This window comes from Cyprinus carpio, chromosome A3 (assembly GCF_018340385.1).
Source record: "Cyprinus carpio isolate SPL01 chromosome A3, ASM1834038v1, whole genome shotgun sequence".
NCBI classification, from domain to species: domain Eukaryota; kingdom Metazoa; phylum Chordata; class Actinopteri; order Cypriniformes; family Cyprinidae; genus Cyprinus; species Cyprinus carpio.
The window spans coordinates 18,459,609-18,478,630 of NC_056574.1; the positions used below are offsets into that span (position 1 = coordinate 18,459,609).

At 37.9% G+C, this 19,022-nt stretch overlaps 1 pseudogene; it reads right to left on the minus strand.

Moving 5' to 3' along the window:
• Window positions 1-16,477, minus strand: part of LOC122138728 — a 34,863-nt pseudogene extending 18,386 nt beyond the window's left edge.
• Window positions 16,478-19,022: the final 2,545 nt, after the last annotated feature.

Here is a 19,022-nt window from a genome sequence, read left to right on the forward strand (position 1 = left end):
AGAGTTGTTGTAGACCGGTTAAGCATTATACTAGACAATACTTTTACTCTGCAATATTTCAAAATAAATTCTGTTCTTTTGAACTTTCTGTTCAAAGAATCATGAAAAAGCGTATCACAGTTTCCACGAGAATATCAAGCAGCACAACGGTTTCCAGATAATGATGAGAAATGTTTCTCGAGCGACAAATCAGCATATAAGAATGATTTCTGAAGGACATGTGACACTGAAGACTGGAGAAATGATGATGAAAATTCAGCTATGCCATCACAGGATTAAAGGGCACCTCTCACCTCTGCATGATCTCATCCTGGAACAGCGACTTGTTCAGCAAGGTGAGGGTGGGCAGTTCTAGGAAGTGCACCCCGCCACCTTCTGTGCCCAAAGCAAGATGATCACAGCTCAGCTTCAACAGCATGACGGTCACACGTGTCGCACTATGGAGGAGAAGGAAGCAACATAAAGGTCATGGTTTGGAAAAGACGGTAAAAGGGCATCACTAAGCAAACTTGGGGAAATGCAACCAGAATAAGGAACAAAACCTTACCTGGTGCTCTCGATTCCTGGCCTGCCAGGCAGGTTGAAGCTGTGAAGCTCCACTAAATGTGAGCGGTTTTCTCTCTGCACAATCTCCCATAGGTGAATGGTGTTATCATCCAACAAAGAAAGCATCCTCCCCTATAAACAGAAAAAAACTCATATGGTTTAAAGACACAACTGTTCAAATGGTAACTTTCAAAATAAAAGACCTCTTACAACAATAACACACACACCAACACCTAATAAGCTACAATGGTTGAAACATAGTCTTACCTGTCCATAGAGAAAGTGTATCTGAGTGACGGCAGCAGTGTCTTTATGAAGTCCAGTCATCTCCACCCCAGGAGCACCGTATCTTAATGCCAAGTCAAGGAATATTTTAAAGTGTTGCATTCCAAGTGTTCCCATCGGATTTGGAAACATACTACCTCAAGGGAAAAAGCTTCAGACTAGGCTTTGATAACTGATTATTGAGTTGATTATTTTTTTCAGTTGATCAAGTATTCATTCTTACGCTCTTCCAATGTCTTCATAAATGCTTGCTATACACAGTGGATAAATACGGTTTAAAATCTAAAATGTTATAACAAAGTAATGACTCTACTGTAAAAGTAATGTGAAGTAGTGAAGTAAATTTAATTGAACAATGTATACTGTCTTAAAGTCTCTTTTTCTGTTTTAAGGGACATGCGTGTGCTCTCTTTAGAGTTTTCAAAGTTAATGGCAACACAGGTGTCGAATCACTTAAATGCTGTTATGACAAGGTTTTTGCAAAACGGTAATGTGTGTAACATTTGACTAATCAAAAATGTAATTGATTATTTTCATTACTGATTTTATCGATTAGTTGCAGCCCTACTTAAGACACTTTTGCCACATCTTCGCTCCGATGGATCACAGTATCTTGCAGGCCCATACTTTCATTCTTGGGCAATCAAGTCGAGGGAAATCAAGCCAATCAAAGCTAAATGTGAACATGGTGAAAAATTCAAGAAGCAACACTGAGTAATGACAAACTCATGAAACAGAGGATTCTCTGAGGGAATTAATTACAGTCATATAATGCTCATTAAACAGCCCACTGAACTAAACACTAAGAACGGAGCCAAAATAAAATCAAAATGACTGGCCCACACTCAATCTGATTATAAATGTCTCCAGAATGAGGAGAAAACTCCCACTTCTCTCTTTCAGTTTGACATCAACAGCAGTTGGCAAAGTCTATTGTGCTTTTCTTGAAGAGACTGTTGCTCAAATGGTTTCTGGAAAGCTATTGTAGTCTGCTTTTCATTATGAAACTACACAGCGGTCCACTCATAACAAAAGAGTGGATATCTAGGTCAACTCTGATTCACATAAAAACAATCCAAACTCTGCAGGAAGAAACATCCTCAGAATACCTCAATTCAGCAGGCCTTGGTGAAAAAATTAAAGATAAAAAGTAAAGTAAAATCTTTAAAAAGTAAACAAGTAAAAAAAAAAAAAAAAAAAAAAGCACAAGTGTGTCTGGAATGGCATGCTATGCATACTGCATACTATTTAAGCAGTCTGTAACACGCAAAGCATGCATTTACCAAGATGACCAACCCCACTGGTGAACACACAAAAAATGTAAGTATGTTGAATACAGTAACAGTAGCATTACATTTTCAAACAGCCACAAGTTTTAAGCATCTTTTTTTTATTATATTTTTATTTCACTGTAATATTTAATAATAAACCAACACTTTAATGCACTCATTTTTGTTATATGGACACAAAAGGATTCACGCGGACTGGATATCATGATTCTGAACACAGGCCACTTCTCTCTGCAAACTTGCTCGTGAGGCAGGGTACGTACATCTGATTCAGACTAATGAGAAGAGATGCAGTCATGGTGCGAGGGGAGCACAGGACCCACCATCAGCTCGACTGAGTCCAGAACAAAAGCTCAGACTGTGTGGCACTGCCTCACGTCACCCTGCCACCTCACACACAGCACTACGAGCCACTTCAGCTGCTGCCTAATCAAGCCCATGATGTCTTACACATCCAGGCTCTTAAAACGGCACCCCAGACGATCTGCTCCATTCTGAAGTTCCCTTGGCTGCCATGGCAGCATCTCTATTATGTCACACAGGAATAGGCATACTGTTATTTACAGACGGGGCTCATATGCACCAAAAAAAACACTACACAATGAAATTTTCAAAAGCTGGGAAAAATATGACATCTTATACCAATTATGCTTAATAACCCGACAACATGAAAGGTCATGTTAGTGAATGATTTTGTACATGTAAATGCATTCAAGGAACAAAGCCTGCTTTTCATAGGACTTTCATTCTCATCATCAAGGAGAAGAAAAAAATAATAATATTTTCTGTCGTTTCTATTAACGCATTTGGCAGATGCTTTTATCAGTTCTTGTATTCCCTGGGAATCAAACCCATGACCTTGGTGTTGCACCACTTAATGTATGTAATACCACTTAAGCTAAAGAAGAACTAAACAACAACAACAACAACGACGACAACAACAACACAGAATAATGAAAACTACCTCAAAAGGATGAAGCAATACACTATATGAATTGAGCTGCATTTGAGAAATTCCACAGAATGACAGTGAAGCAAGATGTGTCCCTTTGATCAGCTCCACTCCATTCTCAAGGATTACATCATGCTCCTGCACAATAGGCAGAGAAAATGGGAAGACAGAAAAAGAAGTGGTGGATATGATCAAAAGGGAGAAAATGGTTACAAAAAAAAGGGGGAAAAAAATTAGTACCAATACTATCACCAAAGAAGGGTCCAAACATAGAGCACAAAAAGGTGTGTGAAGCATGCTGGGAGTGCAGGGCCTCTGTGTTGAGTGTGGGAATTAAACAGAGAAGCAGAAACATCTGTAAAATTCTCTCACACTCAGCTCTGATTACTCCACAGGTCATTAACATGAACAGAGAGGCCCTGTCATTTTTCTCCCTCTACAGTCAATATACCAAGAATTAAACTCTACTTAAGCCAACCGTCCAACTCAGTGCATTGCTAATGGTGTGGAAAAATTTCAAACCACGAGATGGCTGCACTAGAGACCTGCACGGGACAGATTTTTTTTAGATTTTTATCTGTGATTGGCTACATTGCTCAATGCTGCAATGCGGTTATTAGATATTTTATGTTTGCATATTTCTATTTTGCGGGAGTCCCACAAATCATTTTATTCTCCCGTACACGGGTGTCTACCAGTCCGCACCAACACTCGCCCGTCAAGTCTTGTCCCGCACCACACTCTGATGCGTCGGGTCCCGTGGGTATGCAGGTCTCTAGGCTGCACTCTGAGCAGGGCACAGAATTGTTTTGGTTTGTTGACATGAAAGTAAGTGATTTCCTGTTTGTGGTGAAATTTTTTTTTAAATACATTGCGACTCATTTGACAGGAAATTCTGTCCTCGTCCTGCAGGCTTTTATGTGTTACACAATCTAATTTAAGAGACCTTCACATCCTCACTCATAGCGTCTTTCAGAAATGCTCTGAATTCTGCGTTCAGAATTCATTTCCTTCAGCTACATGCCTCACATGAATACTAGTGTTTCCACTGGAAGTAACAAGCAGACACTCAAAACAGAACCTGATATTCTCAAGACACAAAGAACAAGCTAGTGAAGGCATCCAAATCAGCTCAAAAACATTTAAAAAAAACATTTCAGTAATCCATGAAAGTCTAACATACTATTAAGTGGCTAGAAGATTCAGCCATGCAAATTTATTTGACCCAGATTTTCAATATTACTGCCAAAGACGACAGAGTTTACAGTAATGCAAACAGAAAGAGATCCTAGTCAACACAAACCGAAAAATGTCCTTTTAAATTGCTAATCTGGATGTCCGATATACCAGAGCAGATGTTCAGTTAAGAGATAAACATTCATTGTACAGAGAAAAAGAAAAAAAAAAAAGAGGAGTTTTTTTTTTTTCAAAACATCTCCTTTTGAGTTCTACAACATAATGTCAAGGAGTTTAGAGTAACATAAGGGTTCAAATTTATTTGACAAATGTATTTTTGCATAACCCTTGTGAAAATTAAGTAAACTAGCTTCCTTGAACAAAAAAGTACAACTTAAAAGAACTTAAAAAGCACAAACTGATCTTTTCTCACATACTTAATTGAATATTAATTGAAATTAAAAAGTATTACAGTTTAAACTGATATGAAATACAAATTAGCTGCCATTTTTGACCCATGTAGGATTTAAGCACATTTTATATGTAATTTCACAGTTCTACCATGTTTGAAATATGCTTTAAGTGTGCCAAATGTACTGACAAGCATTAATGGTGAACTAAAATATGCTTTAATGTCATTTCTGCTAAGGCAACGTGAGTTGAGTGAACTGTTACATTCCAACAAAGCACAATTTTTAAAAATGTACTTAAGTGTGTTAAAGAAAAAAAAACATGGTCATGAAAGTACACTCTTTTTAAGTACACTTAAGTGGCCTTTAATTTCATTAATATTATTACATTCACATTATCTTATCTGCAAGTACAATGTAATACTTTTTGTACACTACAAGTGCACATTCAATGCAATTAAGCACACTTTTTCACAAGGGAAACCACACCTCTGAAATAAATTACTTCATTCATCATGATCCAAATAATATAAATATTTAACCACACGATAGCTACTCTCCACCCTCTCCATTACCACAAAAGAGTTTTAACATGTCAAATTCATGTTACAATCAGAACTCCCTTCCAGGGCCCCAGATTGCTCTCACAACATAAGCCAAACACACTCTCGGAGGGCCTACACTGGCCATCTCCTCTCTACATACTCCCCACAATGCTCAGCAATTACTCACTCAAGCGCTAACAACAAGTTAGCAAAGGATAATGCAATTTCACGGTCTGAATAGTGACAAACAGCACACATTGTGTCCAAAGTCTAATGCAGTAAACATACGTTGTCCTATATTGAATGGACAAACCTAAGTAATTATGGGGGTTTTCTCTAAAGAAAAAAAAACAAAACCAATTTCAACTGATGCCTGTTGAATGAGTCACTGAATGTGGGACGAGAGCCAGACGGTTTACACTAAAATGTAGTATCCACCATTTTTGAGATATAAAACGCAAAATGTTTCAAAGACACTTGATAATTTCATGGAACACTGGTTAAAAGTATCATCTGTTTGAGATGCATAAATTTTGATTTGAGATTCCTTCTAAAAAGAAGAAAAAAAAAATAGAAAAAAGCAAATGTTGAAACTTTTGACATACAGCAGCTCCAGCTGAACTTTGGCTTGGTAAGCATTTCTAGAAACTGCAGTTTTAGTAACAAAGACTGAACCGTGAACTTTGTGTGACCCATAGTGCATGGTCATTTTCAGTTCATGACAAAACTGATTAGATGACTGGAAGGAGATTCCTGCGCCTGTTCTGCTTATTTCCAAAACAGGCGAAGGTCCTTATAAAAGAAGCCACAAGCAAAACCTTTCCCGTCCAGTAACTTGCCACAATTCACAAATAAGTGGAGGCCCTTTAAAGGAACACTCCGACTTTTTGGGACTTTAGCTTATTCACAGTATCACCCAGAGTTAGATAAGTCCATACATACCTTTTTCATTTCTGTGCATTCTGTAAGTGTTATTTGACGCACCCACCGCTAGCCTAGCTTAGCACAAAGACTGGATGTGAATGGATAATGCTAGCATAGTAATCCCAATAAGTGACAAAATAATGCAAACATTTTCCTATTTACATGTTGTGATCTTTATAGTCACAGCGTGTACAAATAACAAGGCTATATGAGACAGAGACCATTTTTAATCGTAAAAATACTGGGAACTATATTCTCACTAGGCGTAGGAGCACAGCTTACGTTATGGGCGGAGTGGAGTGGCTACTTGGGCGGAGTGATTAGCGCAGCACCCGAGACGCGCCGTGGTGAGGAGCAGAGAGTTCGCTCAGAGTTGGAGTAATAGAGTCAGCAATTACTAGATGGTACATTTATAGTGTACAGTCATGGGTGTTCGCTGTATTGTAAAGAGCTGCGACAATAAACAGGGGAGACCAGGTAATGCTATGATGTTTCATAGAATTCCAACCAAAAACGCTGACCTGATGAATCGATGGCTACTTGTTCTGGGTTTAGTTCCAAACACACCTGTAAACACCATCACGAAGTATTTTGTTTGCTCTGAACATTTTACTGTAGACGACTATTTTGAAAAAATGCAAGTTGCCACACGGACCATGCAACGTGTGCTAAAGGATACAGCCATCCCATCGATAATAAAGACAGGACAAATTGGATCACCTGTTGCTGCGGTAAGTGTTCCGTTATGTTTTGAGATGACTAACATTAGCCATACTGTAACAGTGCCATGCTAATGTAATATAACCTTAGTAGTGACACTATTACGTGAATAGGGGCTCCGTGTATCCCCTTTATTGTTATTATTGTGTTGTCATGAACACACTGTGTCGCTCAATAACAAATGAGCGGCGCTAAATGTAACTCTCAGGACTAATACATTCAACTTGCTAATGAATTGGAGGGGGATGGGCAGTTTTCTTTTTTGAGAAAATGTTTGTGAAATAGTAGGCTAACGTTACTGTCTGTGGGTTCATTGTGCAAAAACTATTTGCCTTTTGCTATTACTTTCCCCATATTCTTGGCTATTGTAATGAAATTATCTAACATTACTGTATTATATGCTGTTGAATATATTTGGTCAGCTGTAATAAATTGCATTTCAAATATATCAATTCCTGTAATAATTATTTATACATTTTCTGTGATAATTATTAATCAGGATGAGATGAGTGTTCTACAGCACTTTGTAACTCCTCGTCTGTGTATCCTGGCTCAAAACTATATGGTTCTGGATCTTGGTTTGATACACAGTAAAATTACTCTGAGTCTGACAATTCCTCAAAGTCAGCCATGATCACGAGTCACGTCTAGCTAGTTAGTCACGTTTGTTTTGTTTACGGAACCATCAACAGAGCGTCTCGTGTGCTGCGCTAATCACTCCGCCCAAGTAGCCACTCCGCCCAAGTAACGTAAGCTGTGCTCCTACGCCTAGTGAGAATATAGTTCCCAGTATTTATACGATTAAAAATGGTCTCTGTCTCATATAGCCTTGTTATTTGTACACGCTGTGACTATACAGATCACAACATGTAAATAGGAAAATGTTTGCATTATTTTGTCACTTATTGGGATTACTATGCTAGCATTATCCATTCACATCCAGTCTTTGTGCTAAGCTAGGCTAGCGGTGGGTGCGTCAAATAACACTTACAGAACGCACAGAAATGAAAAAGGTATGTTTGGACTTATCTAACTCTGGGGGATACTGTGAATAAGCTAAAGTCCCAAAAAGTCGGAGTGTTCCTTTAAGTAGAAAGGTTTGGCAGCAATGAGCATAAAACAGAATTCAATGAGTCTTCTTCACTAGTCGAGTTTCCAAAGGTCTATAGATTGCTTAACGGCCACAGAAGTACACTACAGGGGGGAAGGGGAGGGATTTTGAGCTCCCTGTGTGTGTCCGTGAGGCTCACAATAGAATACTAATGGCTTTAGGTTGAGACACATGAGAGAAAAGCTATGCAAAAAGACATTTAAGCTTCCCTCAGCAGCACCTTCTAAAACCATCAGGAAGAAACGGCTCCAGCAAAAGATAGAGCAGTTATGAATGAGCCTATGAAGAGGTGTTGGAGTGTTTCCTCAGCTGTGTTCAATCAGAAGAGAGGACATCCCTATGTGAGAATGTGAAATGTGAGAGCATCAGTCTTTCATGAGGCAATCTGCCAAACTAAAAGTTGTGATAAGGCTATGCCTCTAGACCAGACGAATGTTTGATTGTTTGCAGTGGCAAAGAGGCTAACTCCCTGGCTCAGATCAGAGAGCTGCAGTAATGCCGCTGGGAGAGGAAACAGATAGCTAGCGCTCTAGGATAAGACTCCATGCATACAGATCCACTTATCGCTTGATTGAGAAGACAACTGATGATAGGAAAGATGACTGACATTTTGAAGATCTACAAAGAAATATATCATTGAAGTGCTGATCCGAGTGTTGTGTGTGTGACTGGTTCTACTCATTTTTTATTTTTTTTTTACCTCCATGATAATAATAACGGAGAATAACTCTCCTTTAAAAGTCACAGCACATTAGTGGCATAATTAACACGGGAGAGCAACTTCAGACATTAATGCGTGTGAAAGAACGAGTACATTTAGTAATATTCTCGGCAGATGATTAATACCAAATACAAATAAATGTATATAATTAGGAGAAGGAAAACCCAGTAAGGGTTGTGCCGATTAGTCAGTTAGTTCTCCCACTAGTGTTGTTTTGGTTCTAGTCGTGAAAGCAGCTTGTATTTATTTGGCATGCATGCAGTATTAATAGTTTACATTATTCACTTGGTGCACCTAAGCAGTTGCATAGGGTAAGGGTGAGCAGTTATCAAATAGTAGTTTACATTGCAAAAGACGGTGTTGATAAACAGGTCTATAGTTTATAAGAGGAAATTGTTGACAAAATAAAGGATGGTGGAATAATTCACCCTTTGATGAGAATTTGATTGACAGGTGATCTGACCTAACGTCAGTGGACTTGAACTTGAAAGTGGTGCGTATTGATCTCTTTCTGCAGTTAAAACCAAATCTCTTCTGGGTCCCATTCTTCGTACTTCGCTAACACAGTTAGCCGGATTTGATTGTTGATGATTTGGCATGATCTTGGATAGTTTGGTTCTTCGAAGCTCATCCCGGAGTTGCTGTCATAGCAGCAGGTCCATAAGCTTAAACCTGCTCGGGAGCAGCTTATTTCATGTAAACAGGATTAGATTGCATCTTTTTAAGCAGAATTGATACATAAAATCTGTCCGCTACCACCGCTACTTAAGATAATATAATAACGTTGTGTAGTCTTTAACACAGCCAGTTTTACTCACTGAAAGATTTATTCGTCATAAAATAATTACTTCATAATTGTATGAGAGTCTAACACACATGCTATACAGATAATGTAGAGTTGTGCATTAATTTGAGTGATGACAGCTATGGGCGTGGCTTGATGGAGCACAGGAGATGCAGATAACATGATCTTGACCCTTAAGAAACTTTAATTAATCCTGTCAAGTAACATATCTGTTCAAATATAAAATGAATTGCTAATTACTACATTAAAATAAAAATGTAAAGCCTGTACAAATATTAGAAATCGTGAATATAAATCATGTAAATTAAAATAAAATAAAAACAGTGCACATTACATTTATCTATTATAACATTTAGTTTTGTTCGCTTGGCTGTTTCCTTATAAAAGTCCAAGTTTTTCATCAGGTGTCTTTTTTAATTATATGATGTCATTAGGTTGCCGTCTTGCCGCCAGCCATTTGCTGCATTGCTGATCGTGGTTACGAGTATCGATACAAAACCCCTTTTAAACCAACCCATGAACACGCAATTATCTCAGATAACTCAATCCAGTCATACTAATCATCAACAACAGTGCATTTAACGAACCGAATTAGCCAGATCCTGATTAGCGCGATGGTATCTTCTTGGATGTGACGTTTCATCTCAGATGTAATAAGCGACGTACGAAGAACAAGCCCCTGATGTTCATTCATGTTTATTTCGTGCTATAATAATTAGTAAAGAGGAAGAGATGATCAGTTCATGTGCCACTTGAACCGAGGCGCACCAGCGACCCGGCACAACACATTAAAGAGCCACAAAACAGTATTTATTGGTATATATTGTTTGATTTTCTTTTTTTTCTTTTTTTTACGAAAATTTGAAAGCTGAGACTTTGTTTCATACCAAAAGTAACTGGCTATGTCTTGTCTGTCAGCGCATTGTCAGTTTCCTCTTTCCTCCACAAAGTATTTTTCACTTTGTGAGAACATGATGTGTGGCATGAGTGCGCCATGGCTTGTCAGACGTAGCAACAGTAACTAAGGGGGCGGGTCTTTGCAAAGGGTCAGTTAACATTGGGATGTAGATGTGCTGCTCCTCCTCTTGTAAATTAGATTTCACAAAATTCATGACTAATAATTCCCTTCTGGCACACTAACCGTTTAATACTTTACAGCTGTTATTTGAAGAAATAAACATGCTGGCAAATTCAAATTCATTGCCTTTCATAAAAATGTGCCATTCTCACACTGAAACAAACAAGCCATCCATCCACATGATTCATACAAATCCAAAGACTGTGGAAATTTGTGTATTGTATAATGTATCTCTGTTAAATCTCTATTAAAGTATAAATGGCGCCTGTTAGATTAGGATAATGAGCTCTAATGTGCACTAAGCAAATGAGGGGGATGCCATAATAATGACCGAAATTCATTTTGGGGACCGCACCTCATTTCAGCACAGCCACAACTGACAACAGAAGCAGCATTTGTGACAGTTACATGGCTCAGCATGCCAGACACTGTCAATCATGAAAGCTGTCACTACTAAAATCTGAAGCACACCCTGATTACAAGCCTGTTCCAGCGGTGGCCCGGGAAACCATTTCAAAAGACGTCTTTGAGATGAGGACCGGCAACAAAAGTGCAGAAGAATGTCCTCTTACAGCAGAGGGTGAACTTATGGCACAACCACATGCATTCTTTAGGAGTGAACCCGGCACTTCCAACAGCTCCTCTATCCCAGCAGTCTCATTACTTTCCACTTCGCCTTGCTAAAACCCCCACGTCTGTCCTCCTCTTTAGTCCCCACCCCTGCGCCTCAATTTGTGGTGGCAGCGGAGACACATTTTAATCAGACAGGCTCCTATTATATCCAGTGTTCACCAAACTGAGACCAATAAACAAAAGGCAAATGTAAACATCTCATTTAGATGCAAGCCTTGAAAAGGTCAGCAAATGTTTTATAAAAAAAAAATTAAGAGAGATAAATATGCTCATAAAAACAATGGCTGGATTTTAAAGTTTATGTTTAAAAAGTCTGTAGCAGTAATGGCATAAAACTTCTACTTAATTTCACAACAGTTTTCCTCCTAGTACTTACCCTAACTTAATCAGGAATTTCTGCCCCAAAACCTACAAATGGCTTACTAATATCTATCTGGACATTAAACTGCACAGGATGAGCTGGACAAACTCCGATGACAGCACCCTTGATCAGACGCACTTCAGACTGGGCAGTTCTGGCGTCTGACATCGAGATGACCGGGGCTTTGATCCAGCCTTTGATGTGAAAACCACACATCTGGAGCTGGAACCAATCCAGATAAAATGGAGCTTATCAAATCACAGCAGCATTGCAGTTCTCTCTAACTAATGAAGAAAGCACTGACAACTTAATCAAATAACTCAGCAGGAACTGATAAAAGACTGGACGACTGGATGCTGGGTTCAATTTATAAGTTGTTCATAAAGATCTTGCTAGTTTTTTCATCCAACAGGATCTGGCTATTGATTCAGCACAGGTTTATGCATGACCCATAGGAAAAGAGTCTGGAATCACTGGGTCTCCCTTGCACTTAATACATTTAAGACAGAAATACAGCTAGAGAGACATAATCAGGCTGACATGGAATCAACACGCATACAATTCAGCATATTTTCATATTTTCACTGGAAAGTCCTTAATTTCACAATGCAGTACACATCCCCCACCGATTCCATGAATGTTAATTGCAACAGTTTTTAAATTGTGGTGAACACAAAGTGTAAGAATAGTACATGTCAAATTAACATGTTTGTTGGTGGGCATAACTTGTGTTCTTCACAGGCTGCATGTAAAAACATTGCGCAACTTGTCCGTTATACTCAGATGTACGTCACAATACAGGCAATACAAAATGATTTATTAGTTTAATATACAGTGGGCATAGAAAAGAATCACTAGTTAGTAAAGACATATCCCAACAGACTAAAGGCTGTAATTAAAGCAAAAGATGGTTCAACAAAATACTGACACAAGGAGGTGATCCTTTTTCCAACTCAGTGATTCTGTTTTTTTCCTGACATGTTGGTATTATATCTTTCACTTGGATTTTTTTAAGTTGCACTGAGTAAATACAGCTGGATAAAACAAAAACTGTGTCCATCTTCATTTCAGGCAGCAAAGCAACAAAATGTGATTATTTTAAAAGAGGGAGATTCTTTTCTATACCCACTGTAGCCATAAAGCTACTCTTACTGTGCCATCAAGAAAGCAAAAATATATTTTCTCTTTATCTGGGTACCTCAAAGTCATATCTTTTTTAGGTTTATCCTAATTTTTTGAGATAGGAATTTTGGGTTTTCATGAGCTGTATGCCAAAATCATCAGTATTAAAACAATAAAAGACCTGAAATATTTCAGTTGGTGTGCAATGAATCTAAAATATATGAAAGTTTAATTTTTATCATTACATTATGGAAAATAATGAACTTTTTCACAATATGCTAATTTTTTGAGAAGGACCTGTATATTCCCAAATGTTATTCAAAGACACTCCAGTTTCAAAAAAAAAAAAAAAAACACATGGAGTCAGACTGGGTAAACCAAACTTTGATCTCTCATCACACCCCCTTCAACACCCAAACAGAGGAAATGCTTTCAAAGCCAAACCTCTCATTACTCAACCTCAGAACAGTTCCTTTATTTACACCGACCAGTCCCTGTCCTCTCTCCATCATGAGCCTTCTTGTCTGATGGACGAGGCATTAGCTTCTAAGTTGCTGACAGATATTCGCTCAGATCTGGTGAGTAGCAGTTGTCAGATCAGGACGTCCCACAGCTAGCGCCCTCCCCACTGAGTGAGTCAATGCTGTACACTGAGCATCTCTCAGCTGGGCTGTGCCTGACACTACCAGCCTCCCAAAGCTCAAAGACCTGTACTGTGCATCACAATCACCATAGTATCACTGACCCTGCCTGTATCTCAGCTTCCATCGCAGAAAAAAAGCAAGCATGACTGGGAAAGAATGTTGGATGCATTCCATGATACTTGGTCTGTCTGACCTGTCCAGTCCAGGAGGACTAGATAATAACAGCTCATCAAAGCTGTTTATTCTGATAGTATCCTCCTAAACATTCCTTCTACCCACTACAGACTCAAACATTCAGGCCTGGATAGTGTCGACTATAATTATAACGATTTAGAAAAGTTTATTTTCAAAGTACCAAGTTTTAGAGGACTAGCACAACATGTAATGAGTCACATTGTGTACAAACGCAGATGACTCAAGTCTTCAACACAACAGAGAGTAATTCATCAGAATCAGTGAACCATAAACTAGGACATTCACTCACTGCATTGTATCATTGATCTAAATAAATGTGACCAAATCTTTCTCAACATTTTATGAAGGATGAAAAAAGTTTAATATTATAACGCTTAAGAAGCTGGTGTCAATGTAAAATGCGAGTGGTTATCACAAAAGTTTAGACACACAATTATACAGATAAGAACAAATTGCACCTATATATGAATATCTTTTAAAACTCCTTTTACTGAATAGTTATTATTATGTATTATGACAGCAGCTCTCGGAGCCAATTGAGAGAATCACTGTAATCTACACAAACAGTGGCTAGTACTTACAAAATTGTTATACAAATAAATACATAATTTCCTAAATCTTCATTTAAGAATCTTAATTAACTTTGTTTAATCTAAATTTTTTATCAACTTAATTCCCATTCTTTTATTTTTGTTATTTTTTAATGTTTAATTTATCATTTGAATGGGGAAGATAAACAACTGATAAGGTGTGTACAAGCTTGTATCTGTAGATATACCTTCGTTCAAGTGTTTGGGGTCATTAAGATTTTTTTAATGTTTTTGAATGAAGTCTCTTTTGCTCAGCAAGGCTGCATTTATTTGATCAAAAACACAGTAAAAACTCTGACATTGCAAAATAATAGTATTACAATTTAAAACAACTTTTCTATTTCAATCAATGTGTAATGTATTCCAGTGATGCAAAGCTGCATTTTCAGCATCATAACTCCAGTCTTCAGGGTCACATGAAATCATTCTAATGTACTGATTTGCTGCTCAAACAGCATTTCTTATTATTATAACAGTTAAAACAGTAGTGCTGCTTCATATTTTTGTGGAAACTCTGATACATTTAAGATTCTTTGCTGAATAGAGAATTCTGCACAGCAATTATTTGAAATCAACTTTTTTTGTACCAATGTAAAAGTCTTTACTGTGCTTTAATGACCCCAAACATCTGAACAGCAGTGTATATTAACAAAACAATTAAACTACATCCTTTGTTCCATTTGAATAAATCACTCACAAAAGGATACATTTTGATGGCCCCTGATTTAGTTCCAATGGCCATAAGCTGCAGTTTGGGATCATAGGCCAAAGCACTCGGCTGGTTTGGGAATCCATGTTCAACTGTCTGAGTGAGTAAAAGAAGAGGAGAAGAAGTAATAAATTATTAAGTTATTATAATATGTTGTGTTGTTCATATTGTAGGTTGAAATCCCTCTTTTTCTGCTGAGCTTAAAAAAAAGAAACCAGTTCATACTTCATTGAGCTCTTAATGAGCCCTGACGCTACAATAACAATGCAGAAGATTTATTTAGTGCAGTCTTGTCAGCAAGGGGATTTCCTTGTTTTTACACAAAAAAAAGAACCAGAAATAACAAGGAAGGAAATTTAGTAGACTTGACAGAATGTCAAATCCATCTTCAAGGCTATCAAAAGTGCTTTGCAGAAATATGTTTTTGGGCAATTTTATAAAAGTTCAACCTAAATCAACACACCAATTTAAGCAAAACCAGGCTTGAGGTTGGCCGAGTGATGCAGATCTCTTTTCACTGGTTGACAAAGCGTGACATGATAAATAACAGGACCTTCCTGTAACATTACACACTGTCATGATGTTTCATCAGCATGACACACACACACACACGTCTTCATTTCACACCGCCGCTCTGTTTTTCCTAAACCATCTGTGGATAAATGTCATCAGCAGCATTTGAGAAATGAACAAAATTGAGGACTTTATTACTGTGAAAACATGCATAATACACTCAACATATCTCTCATGTCCTCCTGTTTTGATTTACACTGAAGAGAAGGAGTAGAAATGTTTGATTGTGCTGTAACAGTGCCAGAGTTTGGCCATCAGTAAAAAGCCTACGTTCAAACTCTTTCTATGTTTTTGGCAGGAGAGCAGTAACATGTTCATTGTGATTTAAGAGCAGCCTCATTACAGAGAGCTGTACAAATCCAGCACCGCTGCAGGACACATTCAAGGCTCAATAACAAACAAACGTTTATTTTTAACTAAATAAAATACTCGATGAGCTAAATAAAAAGTAAAATGATTGCAGTTGAAGTTACAAAGACGAGAAAACTTTGAGGTCACTCACAATGGACAACCACGCCCAATCTGATTTAATGAGCTCCATTGATGAAGATGAATATTACACGCAAACACAAATTTCTCATTCTCTTGAAGCTATAAAAGTGCAACTGTGCACTAACCCTTGCTATATATAAAGCAATAACGGTTTCAAACAACTTTCATGCGCTTATATTGTCATATCTGGCCATGATAGTTGTAAAACAGTGCCATATTAGCAATGGCATGTTAATAAAGAGGAAATGGCTGAAACAGAACACGTTCACAACAAATCATTTGTGAATACATTTGCTTGAATTCAATGTTCTTTTAATCGATTTCAATGCAACCCGAAACCGCATGCATGCTCGAGAGAGACACAGATAGAGAGGAGACCCAACGCTACAGTACACATCCCACATACCTTACTGAATGCAAACAGATCCTGCTTGATTTTCTCTCGATGAGGGTCGTTTCCCCCTGCCGTCTGAACCTAAACTTCATCATCCTGAAGCCGAATCAGAGAAATATCACACCCCGCGCCGTCTCAAATTGATATCAATTCCGTCAGGCGTGAATCGGTGCAGAGAAACAATGTGATCCTTCATGCGAGCTCCAGTTTTCTTTTGTATCCACTCCTCAAGCCGTGCAAGTTTTCAGCTGTGTGTTTATGCAGTTTGACCACAGGGCAAGTTCACAGGAACCACGTCTTAGGAGAGCCAATCAGAAGCCAAGAATATGTGACCAATTCACCAAACCACGCACCACGACCATCGTGCGAGTGGAAAAACACGGATCTGGAGTCGGCTGGATTAGTTTTACTCACACGTTTGAATTGCCTGGAGAAACCAGCCAATCAAATCATGCTATTTTAGTATTACTTATATACAATTCAAGTTTTTATTCATATTTTTAATTAACCTTTATTTTTACGTTTCCTTTTAATTTTAGTTTAATTTTTAATTATATATATTTGTAATTTTTATTATTAAGTTGGCTTGAGAAAGCCAACTTACTGATCTACTATTTAAACTTATTATTATTATTATTATTATTTTGTTTGGTTGAGAAAGCCAACTTACTGATCTACTATTTAAACTTATTAAGTTGGCTTGAGAAAGCCAACTTACTGATCTACTATTTAAACTTATTATTATTATTATTCTTCTGAGACTAAAATTATCAACTCTATCTCCTCCTAGAGCTTTAACTCTACATACTCCAAACTCAGCCCAGCTCTTCAGACTGATCTCGCCGGGGTGTGCTATATCTTTTCTAACTGATCAGACTAATGGTTTTCATAAAAATGAAGATTAAAAATCATAAAAATCCCATAGACTTTCATTGACGGAATGTTCAGATGAGCCAAGCTCCAACTGTCAAAATTCAAATCTAAACAAACTGAAGCCCATTAGACTCCATCAAGCTTCGCTTCTATGTACTATTTCTAATCCATTTAAACTCATTCAAACTCATCTATCTAATATTTCTAATCTATCTATCTATCTATCTATCTATCTATCTATCTATCTATCTATCTATCTATCTATCATCTGACTATTTCTATCTATCTATCTATCTATCTATCTATCTATTTATCTATCTATCATCTGACTGTTTCTATCTATCTATCTATCTATCTATCTATCTATCTATCTATCTATCTTTTTATCATCTGACTCTATCTATCTATCTATCTATCTATCTATCTAATCTATCTATCTATCTATCTATCTATCTATCCTAGCAACATGCTAATAATGTTAGAAACATGCTAGTCACTCGCTAATCATGCTAAAAACATGCTAGCGACATGCTAGTCACTCGCTAATCATACTAAAAACATGCTAGCGACATGCTAGTAACTCGCTAATCATGCTAGAAACATGCTAGCGACATGCTAGTAACTCGCTAATCATGCTAGAAACATGCTAGCGACATGCTAGTCCTCGCTAATCATGCTAAAAACATGCTAGCGACATGCTAGTCACTCGCTAATCATGCTAGAAACATGCTAGCGACATGCTAGTAACTCGCTAATCATGCTAGAAACATGCTAGCGACATGCTAGTCCTCGCTAATCATGCTAAAAACATGCTAGCGACATGCTAGTCACTCGCTAATCATGCTAAAAACATGCTAGCGACATGCTAGTAACTCGCTAATCATGCTAGAAACATGCTAGCGACATGCTAGTCACTCGCTAATCATGCTAAAACATGCTAGCGACATGCTAGTCACTAGCTAATCATGTTAAAAACATGCTAGCGACATTCTAGTCACTCGCTAATCATGCTAGAAACATGCTAGCGACATGCTAGTCACTCGCTAATCATGCTAGAAACATGCTAGCGACATGCTAGTCACCGGCTAATCATGCTAAAAACATGGTAGCGACATGCTAGTCACTTGCTAATCATGCTAAAAACATGCTAGCGACATGCTAGTCATTTGCTAATCATGCTAGAAACATGCTAGCGACATGCTAGTCACTCGCTAATCATGCTAAAAACATGCTAGTGAAATGCTAGTGACATGCTAGTCACATGCTAATCATGCTAGAAAAATGCTAGTGACATGCTAGTAACTTGCTAATCATGCTACTGACATGCTAGTCACTTGCTAATAATGCTAGAAACATGCTAGTGACATGCTAGTAACTTGCTTATCATGCTAGTGACATGCTAGTCACTTGCTAATCATGCTAGAAAAATGCTAACGACATGCTAGTCACTCGCTAATCATGCTAAAAACATATTAGTGACATGCTAGTCACTTGCTAATCATGCTAAAAACATGCTAGCAACATGCTAGTCATTTGCTAATCATGCTAGAAACATGCTAGCGACATGCTAGTCACTCGCTAATCATGCTAAAAACATGCTAGTGACATGCTAGTCACTTGCTAATCATGCTAGAAACATGCTAGCGACATGCTAGTCACTTGCTAATCATGCTAGAAACATGCTAGCGACATGCTAGTCACTCGCTAATCATGCTAAAAACATGCTAGCGACATGCTAGTCATTTGCTAATCATGCTAGAAACATGCTAGCGACATGCTAGTCACTCGCTAATCATGCTAAAAACATGCTAGTGAAATGCTAGTGACATGCTAGTCACCATGCTAATCATGCTAGAAAAATGCTAGTGACATGC